At 41.1% G+C, this 13,025-nt stretch overlaps 1 long non-coding RNA gene across 1 annotated transcript in view; it reads left to right on the forward strand.

Annotated features, from left to right (window-relative positions):
- The first annotated feature begins 878 nt into the window (after positions 1-878).
- The window catches only part of LOC118431388, a 29,324-nt gene continuing 17,177 nt past the window's right edge, over positions 879-13,025 (forward strand). The window contains exons 1-2 of the long non-coding RNA XR_004832973.1: positions 879-1,249; positions 6,012-6,158. This is a non-coding gene — a long non-coding RNA (uncharacterized LOC118431388). The remainder of the gene's footprint in view (positions 1,250-6,011; positions 6,159-13,025) is intronic.

Genomic DNA, 13,025 nt, shown 5'->3' on the forward strand with positions numbered 1-13,025 from the left:
TTGTTTTCGTCCCCCTGTAGATACTGGTCACTAACGTTTGTTTAGTCAACTGTTGACGTGAAACTGTGAATGGCGGATTCGTGCCACAGTTGACAAGGAGCAGAGTGTTGGGTAGACCGAGCGCCCGCGGTAATTCAGGTGTTTACCTTCTATTCCAAGGAGAGAAAACAAATGTAAATATTTCTGGATCACTTTTCTTCATTCATCTTTCCACGGGAGACAACTGTTTTCATTTCACACATTCTCTGGAAAAGTAGGATAACAGCTGAGACTACCTCAGATAAGGACGCGATGATAGCCTTGATAAGGATCACCTAGTATAAATTTCAATGTGATGCACTCCAGGTCGTGCTGATGACGGTAACCTAGACTCCAAGACACTGACATTTCTGCCCTGCATGGCTTTTTGGGTATTGTGCTATTATGGGTTTGTTTGTTTCGCATAAACGACAAACCGCCTTAAAGCACAACATTTATGAAGCTATGTAAGATCAGGGCCCAGCCGCCCAGGCCACCTGACGCTCATTTAGGTATTGTGTTTATTTCGTGGAGAAAATACTGCTAGGACATTGTCTATTCGCGACCTTGATTTGAGAAAAAGGGATATCTATCGGCCTAACTTAATAGCCTTCAATACCAAGTCTCTGGCTTGTGTCTAGTTTATTTTACGGACACCATTAGCGTAGTCTTCCATCAGGCGCTGAAGAGAAGGTCAAGCGGCCGTTCTGATTACAGTTTGCACAGAGAATTCCGACTAACCACCGCAATGGCACTATTGGTGTCCCTGTCACAGTAAAACTGTTTGCCTTGATTCCATAACGGGAACTTCTCGGTCGGCTATGTGTCATGGCTCCTGTCAGGACCGTTTCCTCCTGTACACTGTTGATTTAGGACAAACAACCTCATCTAAAGCTACACCGAGATAGTGCACCAGACGGAGAGATAATTAGATCGTAACAGACTTCATCACATATCTATTAAGACTAGGAGGAGCTCCTTCTGCGACAAATATCCTTGAGTAAGATGCTCAGTATCGCCAGACTGCTGAAGAGCCATGAGTGAGAGATGGGGAGAATTATGGCGATTCTGACACAGTGGAGGGAGTGTGTCCTGTTTCTGTCAAGTGTGTGAGGGGTTGCACCCTAGTCGTGCTGGTGTGTGAGCATCACAACGTCCCTGGGGCTACGCCGGACTGCAGGACCAGCACACGCGCCACACATTTTCTTCTGTTTCCCGAGCGGAAAGCAAGGTAAGTAGTGGGCGTTACTCTCAACGTTTTAAACTTAAAATTTGTCTGGACCAAAGTAAATCTGTTTGCTTGTGTCTAAAGATCGACGAATGATAGGTGCGCAAAGATTTACCCGTGAATGTTTCGTAGCGAGTGTTGACTACTAATCCGGCCTGGAAGGGAAGATATAGTTGGGCCTGGCTGTTACAGATGCACCGAGAAAACGGGAAACATGAAGGACGTACCCAGTACAGTTTTTAAAGTGATTGTCATTTCGACGATTTGCAACAGCTTACTCATTGCGATCATGAGGCATGCCTCTGCAATTGTCACCAAACCGACAGGGGGATGAACATTCCGGAACATTCCAACATTCCCACGGCGCGTATGGGATCAGGTGGACGACTTCACATGTCAACTCCAGTATATCACCATTACAAAGGCTGGTGTCGGCTTAATTATTAATCTCCAAGCAGAGGTTTGGCTCTGCAGCTAGTTTCTTTTCGACGTCTTTCAGGCGTTTCTGTCAGACTTGGCTGGTGGACGAAAAGAAAACCTGACAAGACAGAAAGCCCGACAAAATGACCTACAAAGTTGTCGAACACAGTTCAGAGCCTACTCTCTGTTTGGAGAGTAACGTTAAAGTTTGACCGACCAACAAACAAACAAACAAACAAACAGAAAACAAGAAGAACACGAACAGGAGCAACGACAAATATCTGTCGTCTTTTTTTGCCCTGGTATATGATGGTCCCTACACAGTTCTACTTTTTATGTCCCAAATCGACATGTAGGCCAAATTCTTGTCCATGAGCCGCTGGGAACCCTTTGTGGCTAAACAGATCATCGGTCGACGTGCAAATGACGGGGTCATACCACTCCTTACGATGTGACATGCCCTTTTACTGGTTCATTCAAAGACGGGGATGCGCCAGGTGCCATATATCAAACAGGAGGAACTGTTTTTAATCATAAATGATGAAAATTTCAAACTTGTGACATTTGTAAGTTAGTTGAAGTTGTATATCACCATGCATAAATTATGTAAATGTTATCACCCCCATACATACAGGTATGAGGTTACCGAACTGTAGTTTCCCCCTGCATCTGACTATTTCTTTACTAACACACAAAAACCAACTTAATCAGACATAAACACAATCCGGTCTCTGGTCGAACCTTACATCTGTTTGGAGATCAGTGGGAGCTACATGTACAGTATAATGAATTGGGGGAAGGGCAGCCTAGATTGAAGCTGTTTGCCCTTGCTCTCAGAAGGACCTATGAATGGTTAATAATGGGCTTCTAAACCAACGTATAAACCCTGCTATTGTATACTCAAGGAGACTGGGCGAAATTTATTCCTTCAATTATTCATTTAATGTCCATCTATTATTCCTAGTGTCCCGCCTTTTAGCAATTGAACTGCTACGTGCTAAATGTTAGGAAGAAATGAGCAGCGAAACTAGATGATGCGACCGCGCTGCGATCGCTGAGCGACCAAAGAGTTCACGGATCACTCAAGGAATGAATGAATGAATTTTGTAGATTCATAGATAGAGAACCAATTGTTTTACGTTTAGTGTATTTTGCTGTCTTTTCAAAGCATATTATAGAATCATAAACCATAGGCATGAGGATTGAACTAGGTAAGGTAAGGTAAGGTAAACCATACTCTACTTAAGAAAGAAAGGGTCACTCAAATCCAATTTTGGTCGCTGTACGGTCGCTCAGCGATTGTTGTCCAATGGAAAAGGGACCTAACGCTTGTTTACCTTTAACAACGGGGTAACCTATATACGTTGTTTTAAAAAAACAGGGTATTTGCTGACGGGTAGTGGTTTCACATTGCAAATTTGCAATATTTTCAATATTTGAAAAAAAAACAGTTCGTCGACTTGACATCTCTGAGTACCCTAACAACGGATATAGGTTACCCCGCGAAAGGTGAACAAGCGTTAAACAAATTTGCTGTCCACGCACTTGGAACGGGTGATTCCGTACAATATAAGATACGTCGAGGAGTACTCACGGTACCCTTAAGGGGAGAAAATGATGAATTTAATTTTCCTTACATCTCTGCTGCAGAATAGTACATTTTACTGTAAAGCACTAACTTCAAACCATATGTGGTCAATCAAGGTCATAGCATACTTTGTTTTTAAGGCGTTACATGCGAGATCCCGGCGTGTACTTACCCCGCAAGTTCTTACACCAACATGCCCATTTGACTAATTTGTTTCTAATGGGTTTGTTGGCGGTCATCGCGGTCTGGTTTTGATCTCAGAGCAATACTGCGTGATCGCGCCAAATGGAGCGGTGTTTAGAAACACAGGAATGTTTTCATCGCTATTTCACTTAGCGCCCCAAGATCACAAGCAAACACTACCCTCAGTTTTATGGTCGAACCACGAAACGACTTTTATGAAATAATCGTGCAAATGTATGACGACCCACAATCGGTGTCGAATCTTGAGCGTGGGCACGAAATATAAGTCTGTTGAAACTTTGCAATCAGACGTCTGCTGTGTGCTAATGTCGACTATAGCAGGACAGAAGATTGATTCATTTGTTATTTGCTCGCTTTTAGCTGAACAAGCTTAGTTTTGTTGGTTTGTTTAGGTGTCGGCTTTAGTCGCCGTGTTATAAAGCTAGGGATCATCCATGATTATAGGAGTGTAACAGTGAGTGTATATATATGCTGGGCTTTCCCGTCGGGACTCTGTGCCTTTTTCCTTTTTTAAACCCTAGCATGTCCCAATAATGTTCTCCTGGGAAAGATACTTAACACATATGTCCTCATTCGACTCAGGTGAAAATTAGTACCTTGCATCGGTTATGGACGTCTTCTTGGATGGGACAGTATAGCCGGAGATCCCGTATTTGAGGAGAGTCACACCTAAAGCAAAAGCCCACCACACTTGTCGAAAAAAAACAGGCATTTATCCGGCCGGTGTGAGTGTATCAAACTTTACAGTCCGATCATATACAGCTTCTGCCTACAGTGCAAAATTTGGTTTGTTGTGTCTAAAGGTGGTTTTTGCCGGTTAGGAAAAATAAACAAACATACAAACAAACAAGACCTTCTATCCGTTGATGACTTCATCATTTTTACACCAGATGTAACGTGTTAGAGGAGGGAGACAGTCAGGGGAATGTATTGAGCAGGAGATGCTTAATCCACAGATGGTCGGAAGAAACATAATTGTGGAAAGGAGAAACATGCACACATCACGTCGTTACACCTCACAGTCTCATGTGGACTTAGTTTACTTAATAACTCCAAGTAAAAAATGTCTAAGCACATCAAATAGAGAACGTGACGAACACTTATGTGATTGCCAACTTTCTCCCAGTTTTGGCAAAATAAGAATCAAGGATTCATCTTAATTATCCTCATCTAGGAAATATATGGAAGCGATGAAAATGTAACGTACAAATTCACAGTACAACGTAACAACTTGATGGATCATTAGTAATAATGAACATTTGCGGATGCGCTCTCGGAGGTTGATTAAATATGAATACAAGTGTGAACAGAAGGGATATAGACTGCTATAGGTTTCCAACATTCATTATTGCTAGGTCTAACCTCTTGTTTAAAGGCAATGGGTACTTGTGAAATGCCCCAGGTTTCCATCATATATTACAAGTCGGCTGTGTACCTGCGGTGGAAGTTATTGTAACTTCTCAGCACCCTTCTGCAAGCGGTTTGATAGGGGCGTCTTCTTGGGTGGGAACACGTGGTTACGAAACACGTGAAAACGATTTCAGGGGGATCGCCGAAAACAAACAAACACACATAACTATATGGAAAATTGCTAGCATTTTATATCGAACACTGAAATTAAACTATAGGGACTCATCACTCAAAATTGTCGGACGAACTCCGTCGACCTTGTTCACAGAATGACCCTTCTATGTAGCCTGAGTATCATCCTCCGTAGTAACCGCTGGCTCACGAAGCGAAAGTCGTGAGCCAGCGGTGACTACGGAGGATGATACTCAGGCTACCTTCTATGACCCTTGTTCTGTGAACAAGGTCGACGGAGTTCGTCCAAACATTTAGAGGGGTATGTTAGTGTTGGATATAAAGCGTTAGCAATTTATCATGATAGATGAACTTTCAAGCTAACACATACTTAGTAACTATATCATGGCTAAAATAACGTTTTAGTTACATTGTCCCTCTTTTAGCTTTAGGTGACGAGTTTGGATTTACGCATAGATTTACATTTGTCCCGTGTTCTTGTATTTCTTATTATGGATATCCTAATGTATGATGTTCAATATTTTATTTTCCATACTGCACACGTGGCGGCGAGGCTGTACATGTTGTATATAACTTGATTCCCCCGTCACTTTCTATGTTTTTTGTATGTTTTTGTATGTTTTGTGAATGGGAAAATAAAGAGACAGATATGTTTGGAGTTGCATTTGAAAACTTCACGTCACTGTTTCTGTTTACTACTGTTTTGATAACAATAAACGCCCAATCCGACATACAATTAATTGATAACCCCAAACCATCTCCCGTACGCTCTGCGTATGTCTGCAACTATTTAGCCGGACAATCTTCCCAATACAAATACAATGTCAATTTATACTTTAACAGTAATTCTGTTGACAAATAGACTTCGTCAACAATGTATATCTTTATTTCCTATCGTTCCCCTGTGACTACTTGTCCACAGTCACTTGATCGCGAGTTGTGCAAGATCTCCAGGGGAAAAACATTTGTCATCGTAATGTGTTGAAAATGGCAAGTTTTCTCTCTCTCTAGCACATAGCGGTTGTCCTTTGCACCCGACACTTGAGGTACATTGCCTGGTCTCCCCGCACCTGCCGGATATACCTAGTGTCGAGTCCGAGACGGGCGGACTGCACCATACTAGTGTCTCGTACCACGAATGACGTATTCTCACTATATGTAAGTATCTTTCACGCTTTCTCATGAGATCTGGATTACAGTTACACTAGTTTTATATATATATATATACTGTAGTACACTGAAAAGAGGATCTCACTTCAGAAGCCGTTTAAACTGTATTTTTCCGACCTTTGTTTTCTATGCAGTTGACTGCGCATGCCTTCGATAAACTCTGTCTCTAATAGCGATTGCAGGCACAAGGTTTAAGGTCTCTCAGCTGCAAATACCCGGTATTTCAGGATTTCATCCATTCAACCCATACCACAGCAAGCACGCTCTGAAAACTCCGGCACCCAATCATTATCTCTGTGATAAGTGCTACGCCATACAAGACTTCATTTGGAGGCCAATATAAACATTTTAGCGTTGATGCAAAAAGCCAAATTTTCACCTGCATCTGAGAGCCCAGCCTATCAACTATCAGGTCACTTGAAACATCAACTTGCGAATTAATAGGGTACACGAATGACTTCTTTAACTGGCAACAAAATAATTTTCCAATTACCTCGAGTAAGCAAAGTTGTTAGTAACACGCTAGTAAAAATGTAAGGGCAGGCCTGCCTAAATATGCCTCGCGCATGCCATAAACTGTTGTGTGACAGAATGTTGTTTGGCTTTCATAGGTGCGTGCCAACAAACATACCTGGTGCACGTACTTGACTTGATCTATTCGATAATGTATGCTGATTGTTTTCGTATCATGAGCATGTAATGGCACAATATTCTGTGTTACGCCGATAACTGGACAGACTTTACCTTATCATGTCCTTTCTGTACATGTACAAACTAAACATGAGAATAATGATTACCTGAAGTTTGCAGACACACAAAATGCGTTTATCAATAAACAATGAAGACACTATTCTTTGGAAGTTATACAGTGGATCTCATATTACAACCTTTCCTATCGCGTCACCATGGTCTAGTAGATTTCATGTTGTGGCGTTTCCAGGCAGCGTATTTGACCTTGCTACGATATGCCGTTTTTCTTGAGCTTCTATTCTTAATAAACGCCAGACTAGGAGTATGCTATAGAGCTTAATAGTATTTGCTGTTTAGAGCCAACACCCTTCACCTGTGGTAACCAATACATCTTTGCCTTCTGCAACGCCATCCGTGAGGACGTGATGTCAATTTTGATTAATCATTCTTGTGTTATAACAGCCAAACATCAGACTCACAAAACCTCAGAGACTTAAACTGCTACGTCAGCTTATCTTGAAATATAACGTTTACCGTGTAAATAAGGGTTAAACGTCAAAACCATAAATCTACTAATTCCTGTGTCAAGCGTGATGTTGAACTTCAGAACCGATGTGTCTACGCCATACATTAAGAACATATCTTCAAAGCCTTAACACAATGAAATAACGCCAAGATCATTTTTGAAGACTGCGCACAAGACAGATCTCCCACTTATTTTCCGACATACCATCATTCTAAGGAGGGTAAAGCTCGGAAAATTCCAAGCAAAGCCTTCTTCTCCATCTATGTTGGCAGAGCCAAAGGTAGCATCACTCACAGATCTACCTTAACTAGCATTGTCTTCGAGATCAGCTTCTTAAAGATTCTTCAAAACAACCAACTATGCTGCTCGAAGCAATTATTGTAACTCCTGAATTGTAAACGTATATTGTATCAATTTGACAGCGTTATGGCCGAAACCCTCACACATACCTACACAACCTACGGGGCCATGACCTGCACCACTTTTTCCCATTGTCAACAGATATCTGACCCTAAACTGACTACAGACTATGCCTATGTCAAACTATGCAAATCAGGCAGTTCTGCCCACTGATGAAAAAACACTAGCAGGACAGAAATCGACCTTGACCTTCGTCTTCCAAAAACTTCCGGCAAACTAACGTTAACTGTCAACTACGGTAATAAAAAGTCAGATAATAATGTAATAAGGAAGAGAACCACTAGATTTCATGCGCCGTTGAATGTAAAATGATTTCCAATGTCAAATGAACGCAGATTTTCATTTTCGTCGCCGCGCTCTCTCTGCGACCTAGAATTTGAAAGATCGCTCAACGAATTCGTACAGAAAAAAAAGATCTTTTTGCGCTTTGTGTTTTTTTTTCTTTTAAGTCACACTGTAACATTTCGTATGATATACCTAGGATGAAATTAAAGGCTACTACACACATCCGTTTTAGGTCGCAGTGAGAGCGCAGCGCGATCACCGACTACGGTGGAAAGGCGGTTTTAGGCCCCACACCGGAGCCTGGTAACCCGGTGTACAATCCTGTCATGGCACGTCTTTACGTGACCTACACACTACTTCAACGTAACCATAAGCAAACAGAACGTGCTGTATACACATGTCTTAGGGCTGGACTTTGATAGCAGCTGTATGGTTTCTTCTGTCTTTTCCAGCCGTATAATTTCACCCAAGTGTTGATACGCGGATGACAACAGCCTGGCACAGTTGGGAGGTGACTGAGTGATGGCCGAAATCTAAGATTTAACGACTTTCTTTTTGGAAGCGGTGGAAGACGTATAGGCTTAAAGTAGTTGTCTGTAAATTCTCCTGTTGATATTCATCAACTAACACTATCTATACAGTTTTAACTACCTCTGAATGCGTTTTGTATGAATGATCTGTAGGGCACTATGTATACGGCGACTGTAAAAACTGTATGTCCACCATAAAAAAACGTATGACCACAATAAGCAATTCAATCAAAGCGAGGTTTACAACTATTATACATCATCTGTAGCTATAAAACACCAGCCACAGTGAGCCAGGTCTCAGGTGTAACCGTTTAACTGCAGGGTTTAACGGCCTTTCTGTGCACTAATACTCACCCGCTGGCGTAAATCCCCCCCTTTCTGACTGTATAGCTACAATGTAACTGCGCCTGATACGGCATCTACACCCAACGTTATGGCCATTAGAGTCCATTCCAAGACACCATGCGGATGTTTGTGGCCATTGTTTAGAATTGATTTTAAAGTTTTGTAATTATATGTCTAGGACATTTGATACTTCAGAAATATTTGTAACACTGTTTCAACTTTATAAATATATCCCTGGTCCTGTAAAACTTTGGAAATATTCATCGTGTGGAATTGGATACTTCTAATGGTTTCTAAATAATGATAACAGCAATCTACCATTATTTACCATTTTCTACCATTTTTTGTAAATGGTTCAGTGGGCTGAGAAGATAGCAATTCACACATTCTTGCAAAGTATGGTTGGGTGCCATGCAACAATGGCCCACCACAAAGGATTCACCAGTGCCCACCAGTGAAATCTAAAAATATACAGATACAACAATAGGGCTTACTTTTATGGGGGCAATAAACTAATTTAACCATTTCGCCAGGTTTACCATTTTTTTTTAAATATTTGTAAATGTGAAATAATCACACAGAGGTTTCACAATAATTCTAAATAAAGATATTTTTGTACAGTTACTTTCAAAACGTTTCTAAAATATTCAAAGGAATTCAAATATATGAGTACTTTCTCAGTCAATTTTTTGAAAATAATTTAATTATTGTGGCTCAGATATTCTTTTATTCAAAATAATTCAGACTAATTATAAATATCGCCTAAAAACCCTCATGGTGTCTTGGAATGGACTCTAGTTTTACCATTATTAATTATGCAAAGCGAACTTTAACTGTCGTGGGCAGATAGTTCACGTCATTAACTGCATTTCTATCATAGTTCTCTTCTGACTCCTATGGCCCAGTCCTGTGAGATATCATAATCAGCCCCCCTCCGCCTCATCAGTCTCCCCCAGTGTTGTTTGTCAGCAGTCCTGGGCTGCCCAGTACCCTAAGCATGTGTTGAACTGTGAAGCTCGGTGTCATGGGCCCTTCCTGGTGACTATCTGACTAATGAAGGAGGCTAGCACAGGCAACCTGGGTGATATCATAGAGCAGATGCAGGCTCTCCCATGGGCAAATTACGACCTCAAAAGTTACAACATGTCATAAAATGTCCATACAAAATAACACATCATACGTAAAACGTGATCCTTCCATTTTAGATCCCGTGCAAAACCATACACCCAAGCGCCTACTCCTGCAAGATTAAAGCGGCTTCTTTCCCTCAAGAATGTCAGAGCAGTTGTAGCAGATTCAAGTTTTTTACGTTGTTGGTTTCTTTTGAATGTTGTAAGTATGGATTTGGTTCGATTAACGGCCGCATTGCATTTATCATATTCTTTCTCATCTTTCTCATGCCTTATGCCTAACAATTGGGGCAGCACAGAAGATCTGACAAGTGACAAGCGTTTTTCTATCTTTCTTCACTCTATGCTCTTGTCAATGCCTCGATTTGTGTTATTTCCATCTATTCATTAACTCTATCCTTCGCATCTTTTCCGTTGCTCGATCAATAACGTTGACTAGTACCGCTGAATGTGATACGTGGCTGTGGCACGTCAGGTCTCTTAGTAGATCCTGGTATTTTCATCATATCAAAGCCTGACTACTTCAAAGGCCTTTGGCACATAAATGACATAGAGACTCACATTCTGACCCATCATTGGGAGGGGCCCTTATGTCATCTTTGCTAAAAATAGCCTCCGTAAATTACACTTTGATTAATCCAATGGCCGACAAATGTGGTCTTAGCATAGACGGAACCCGTATGCAGAACCCGTCTATGATAAACCACGTTTGTTACTGATATTGATGATACGAAGGAACTGCTGACCGTGCTTACAGTGTTAGTGAAGTGGCCGTCGTTATTCAATAGGCAGGGTCAAAATTACTGCAAATTACATTTGCCAAGAAAGTCATGTTTCCGAGAATACTTCAACATTTTGAGAACTCTTAAGTGAACTTGAAACTTTAAAGTGGATAGAAGGATGTACACCGTATCCACACGCATTTTCTTTATTGAACAAACATACTAATAAGCAAAATACGGCCCACTCGAGTTGAAATAGCGGCCCACTCAAATTGAAACAACTTATATTGGCGCCGCTGTTAAAACAAAATGAAAACATAAGTATGCTACTCATTACATATAATTATATATGTTATTTGATTAAGTCACACCTCTATGAGTGCAAGACTGCAAGCAAAAGCTTGTGCTAAGACGATTTCATTTTGGTAGTCTAGAGCTGAGATGCAATTTTTTCTGAAATTCAGAAAAATAGAATCTGTCAACCAAAACATTGAATTGGACTGGCCTGACGTTATCTTGATAACAGTGGCTCTGAGCAACCTGATACTCGAGAGTAGCAAGGACGTTGGTACTGTAAGGTCACATTGCAGGTGGAAGATGACCCGGAAACACAAACACACAGGCACACTCCAAACTATATCTCCATTTGTCATGGAAATAACTATTAACAAAACTGCAGAAGTTTAAAACACATGGGATCAACCTATCCTCCCCAGTTTTCCGTCAACATAAGTCTACTCTAGTCGGTAAAAGTGATTGGCACCCAGGGGGCAAGGCTGGGTCAGCCTGCTAGCTTGATCTACTTGCCTGGCACCTGTAGCTGTCAATAAGATACGCCCGAGCAGAGGTAAGGAGAGACATTAGATTTATAAACTTCCCACATTGATTATGCAAATTAGCTGTTAATTTGCCTAATTAGCATCTTATTATGAACGTCTTCACTTAGTCTATCCACATATAAAACATACCAAAAAGCATGATGATCCGCCAACATGTTCATATTTTCTCATTAATTATGCAAATGAGGCCATCATTTGCATAATTGATATCTATCGACATTTCTCTCCTTCCCAGCTACATATGGGACAAGTTTTAAAGTCCTATCATGGAATGCAGTGGTTTTATAAATTTTCCTCATTAATTATGCAAATTAGCTGTTGATTTGCATAATTAGTATACCATTATGTAAGTCATCACTCATTCTATCTACATACCAAAAATCATGACGATTCATCAACACGTTGTAGAGTTATTCTCGTCCAAAGTTTGAAAGGAAACCGGCGCCTGCAGTTCCAAAAAAGCCGCTAGGGGGCCCAAACTCCCAGCACTTACTCTCTGCCTCGAGGGCTATCTACCACTCGAAAATCATGATCACAGCATGTCCAGAACAGGAGATATCAAAAATTGAGGTTCTGCTGCAGTACCTTAGCAAGCCGCTAGGGGGCCCATTATCGAACTTGACCTTCGTTTTCCCGACCCCTACCCACCTACCAAATATAATCGGGATACATCAAAGGCTTCTCGAGTTATGCTGTTAACAGACAGACAGACAGACTCACAAGCCTAAAACATAACCTTAGCCATTCTGGCAAAGGTAATAAATATCAGATAATTGACCAGAAAGTAATAAGATAATTGACCATAAGTAACAACACAAGTAACAATAATTAATTGGGTATTATCATATAGCCAGGCGCCGCGGACCAATCAGAAGGCCCCGTTCCACGTTGGTTATGACGCCGTAACACTTCGATTCCGGCCAGGCAGGTGCAACTTAACACCAGTGGTGTTAATTCATTTTGAATTAACACCAGTGGTGTTAATTCATTTTGAATTAACACCGGTGCGGGTGTTAATTCATTTTGACCAATCAAAAGGAACGAAAGAAAGGTATATGCAGGCATTGGCCAATAAAAAGGAGCAATATGCCGGAGCAGACTGCAAGGGGGAATGGCTCCTTCTGTTAACGTTGATAATGAGTTTTGTTTTTCTAAAAAGCCTGCAATGTTTCGAATATTTTCTGTGGAAATTTTGGTTTCAAAATGCAATCTGTAACCTCCTTACATATGTATGTACCAAATGTGAACTTTCAGAAATTCGACAAAGGAATTCACACGTATAGTACCAAGGGATCTATGCGTCATACAGGAATTTGCAAGTTTGGGTAGGCTATATGATAATAACTTTAATGCCCCGCCTTATCCTCG

This window comes from Branchiostoma floridae, chromosome 2, assembly GCF_000003815.2.
Source record: "Branchiostoma floridae strain S238N-H82 chromosome 2, Bfl_VNyyK, whole genome shotgun sequence".
In the NCBI taxonomy this organism is placed as follows: Eukaryota; Metazoa; Chordata; class Leptocardii; order Amphioxiformes; family Branchiostomatidae; genus Branchiostoma; species Branchiostoma floridae.